Genomic DNA, 3,837 nt, shown 5'->3' with positions numbered 1-3,837 from the left:
GATACTTCAGAGGACTGCAGCCACATTTTCAATCGGACTACCACCCACACCCTGACCCACAGGGTGTCAGGTTGGGTTCTGACTCTGTCAGTGTTGTTCCAGTGGACTGCATTGTTTATTTTATTCTTTTTATTTCTTCCCTATTAAAGAACTGTTATTTCCTGCTCCCATATCTTTGCCTGAGAGCCCCTTAATTTAAAATTATAGCAATTCCGAGGGGTGGGGAGGGTTTACATTCTCCGTTTCAGGGGAGGCTCCTGCCTTCCTCAGCAGACTCCTGGCTTTCCAAACCGAGACAGTGCCCCTCGCCCTGACTGCAGAAGCTGCCTGAGACCAGGACCTGAAGCCGGGAAGCAGGGAAAAGGGGGAAAACACCGGGGTCCTGCCCAGAAGTCCTTGTGAGGATCAGACCCCCCCCCGCCGGCTGCCCCTCGTGGACAAAGCTGCACATCCTCCTCCTCTGAGCCACGCTGGAAAGAAGACGGAGACCACAGCCCCGTTGAGCTTCCCAATCTTGAGCTGATCACTTTTAATAAAGGCATTAAAAGGAGAAAAGTCTCCTGCCCTGTTTATTTCAGAGGGGCTTCTTGTCCCGACCCCTCGATGAAGAAGCCCGCGTCTCTGCTGGCGAGAGGGGCCGTTTTATTGGAAAGGGGCCGTGTGTACAGCTCAAAGCCAGCCAGGCCCCAGGGAGGCGGGGAAGTCCGGATCCGTTGTTCGGAACCAGGGCAGAACGTCCCACCAGGTGCAGCGCAGGCAGGTAGCTCAGAGAGGAGGGAACTGGGAGGCACTGGGAGGCACTGGGAGGGACTGGGAGGGAACTGGGATATACTGGGATATACTGGGATTAACAGGGATGGGACTGGGATGGACTGGGATGGACTGGGAGCCACTGGGAGGGACTGGGAGGGACTGGGATGGGAGTGAGAGGGACTGGGATATACTGGGACTAACTGGGACTACCAGGGATGGGACTGGGAGGGACTGGGATGGACTGGGAGGGGATTGGGAGGGACTGGGATGGGGTAATGGGATACTGGGATGGACTGGGATGGACTGGGATGGGACTGGAATGGATTTGGATGGACTGGGATATACTGGGATGGGACTGGGATTAACTGGGATGGGGTAATGGGGAACTGGGATTAACTGGGATGGAAGTGAGAGGGACTGGGATATACTGGGATTAACTGGGATTAACTGGGATGGGACTGGGATGGGATTGGAATGGATTTGGAGGGACTGGGAATGAACTGGGATGGGACTGGGACAAACTGGGATGAATCCCAACCCCCTCCATCCCCGTCCCAAATTTCTCCAAAAATTCCCCAAACAATCCCCCCAGATTCCCAACATTTCCCCCAAATTCCCCAAATTCCCTCACTCACTTCTCCCGTTCCCGGGCGTTCTTGTAGAGCTTCACCTCCTGCGGGGAGAGGAGACGGGAAATTCCCAAAAATTCCCGAAATTCCCAAAAACCCCAAAATTCCCCAAAATTCCAGGACTCATTCCCGGCTATTTCCGGACATCCTCGGGCATTTCCGACAATTTCCGGACATCCTCGGGCATTTCCGACAATTTCCGGACATCCTCGGCCATTTCCGGCCACTCCCGGAAATTTCCGACCATCTTCGGATATTTCCGACCATCTCCGGACATTCCCGGCCATTTCCGGACATTCCCGACCATTTCCGGACATTCCCGAGCCGCACTCACCTCATAAAGCTCCGGTTTATTCCCGGGCGCTGCAGTGGGAGGAAGGAAAGGGTTAAAAGGAGGGAAGACCGAGAATCCCATCCCGGGAATGTCGGGATCATCCCGGCGATCCCATCCCGGGAATTTCGGGATCGTTCCCCGCTCTCACCGCCCATCCCGGCCGGGCCCGCGATGCCGTGGAACATCCCCGGCTGAGCCTGGAGGGCTCTGGGCCCTCTCCTCGATCCTGATACCGATCCCGAGAATCCCGAGAATCCCGACAATTCCGATCCCGATGATCCCGGTCCGGTCCCGGTAGCTCCACAGCCCTTTCGAGTCTTTCCGTAAACACTCCCCCCTTGTCCCTCCTATTCCGGCCAAACTCGGCATTTCATTGTCAGTCATCCCCTATGTTTTTCCTCGCTGATTGGCTCATAGAGCTGTCAATCAGAACGGTTGCCAAGCGACGTCGCCATGTTGGTCCCCGCTATTGCAGCCCAGCGGCTCATTTCTGAGGGTCCGCACTACGTTGCCCACAATGCCTTTCCCGTGTGTCCCGCCTTCCTTAAAAGTCAATTGGCTCATCCTCTCAGCTCAGTCGTCGCTGATTGGTCTTTTAATCCGTCCGTCACCCCAATTGCCTGGCAACGCCGCCATGTTGATCCCTCCTATGGCGGCCTAGTAGGAGACGGCGATGTGGGAGCCGACGGCGCTCCTGTCCCCGGTGGCGAGGGAGGCCCCGCCATTTTCTACGATCCGTTCGAGACTATTGCTGCCGACGACTTGCGAGGCCCAATTAAGCCCGTGGCCGAATTACTCTTGGCCTAATTAGAGCCGTGCCTGAGGAGCCGTACGGCGTTTTGCCGTACAAATCTCCCTTCCCTGAATTCCTTTTCCCCTCTGTCCCTCCTCTTCTGGTGGCATATCCGCATCCTATTGGTCAATTCCCCACGTTGCCGCGTCACTGATTGGCTTCTCAGCCTGTCAATCAGAACCGTTGCCGGGCAACGCTGCGGTGGTGATCCCGCCCTGGCGACGGCTGTGTCGGCGCTGGAGGCGGCGCTGGTGCTTAAATTGAGGAATTTAGACCTGGTTTAAGGGATTGAAACCTAAACTAGGGGGTTTCGGCCTGGCTTAAGCAATGGAAACCTGGTTTAAGGGGCTTGGACCTGGGTTAAGGAGTTTAGACCTGATTTAAAAGGTTTAGACCTGGTTTAAGGGATTTAAACCTGATTTAAGGGATTTAGATCGGGTTTAAGGGACTTAAACCTGAATTAAGGGGTTTAGACGTGGTTTAAGGGGTTTAGAGCTGGTTTAAGGGATATTGACCTAGTTTAGAGAACTTAAACCTGATTTAAAGGATTTAAACCTAGCTTAAAGGATTTAGGCCTGATTTAAGGGGTTTTCTATGTGGTTTAAGGGATTTAAACCTGGTTTAAGGGATTTAAACTTGGTTTAAGGGATGTTGACCTTGTTTTAGGGGTTTAGACCTGGTTTAAGGGATTTAAAACTGGTTTAAGGGATGTAGACCTAGTTTAAGGGATTTAGACCTGAATTGAGGAATTAAGATGTGGTTTAAGGGATTTAAACTTAGTTTAAAGTATTTAAACTTGATTTAAGGAATTTTCTATCTGGTTTAAGGGATTTACACCTGGTTTAAGGGATTTAGACCTGGTTTAAAGGATTTAAGCCTGATTTAAGGGGTTTAAACCTGATTTAAGGTGTTTAGACCTGGTTTAAGGGGTTTAGACCTGGTTTAAGGGGTTTAGACCAGGTCTAAGCAATTGTTTTTCACCCAAAAACCCCCAAAATCCTTGGATTTCCCGCTAAACCCCGCCTGGCTCCGCATTGTCACCAAACGTGGCGTCACCGGGAAGTTCAGGGTTAATTGCCCCCAATTACGCTAATTAGGCTGGCGTGGTGTGGTGCTGGTGGCGCTGCCCGGCGCCGCCTCGGTGCCACCTTGGCACCGTCAAGGGGCAAAGTCCTCGTCCCCCTGTCCCCAAGGGACCCAGAGGTGGGGACAGAGGGGACAGGGCGGGGTCGGACGGAGGTGGGACATTGGGATGGACAGGGGGACACTGGGATAGACAGGGGGACATTGGGACGGACAGGGGGACACTGGGGTGGACGGGGGACACT

At 53.4% G+C, this 3,837-nt stretch overlaps 1 long non-coding RNA gene across 1 annotated transcript; it reads right to left on the bottom strand.

The window, feature by feature from the left end:
- Positions 1-1,388: 1,388 nt before the first annotated feature.
- LOC115949178 lies at positions 1,389-2,061 on the bottom strand. Its single transcript, XR_004082782.1, has 3 exons — positions 1,865-2,061; positions 1,717-1,745; positions 1,389-1,426 (listed from the first exon to the last, which is right to left on the bottom strand). It is a non-coding gene; the product is annotated as an uncharacterized LOC115949178 (long non-coding RNA).
- Between the last annotated feature and the right edge of the window lie 1,776 nt (positions 2,062-3,837).

This window comes from Geospiza fortis, unplaced genomic scaffold (assembly GCF_000277835.1).
Source record: "Geospiza fortis unplaced genomic scaffold, GeoFor_1.0 scaffold860, whole genome shotgun sequence".
In the NCBI taxonomy this organism is placed as follows: Eukaryota; Metazoa; Chordata; class Aves; order Passeriformes; family Thraupidae; genus Geospiza; species Geospiza fortis.
Note: the sequence above shows the minus strand (reverse complement) of the source record. Positions and strands in the feature narration are given on the sequence as shown.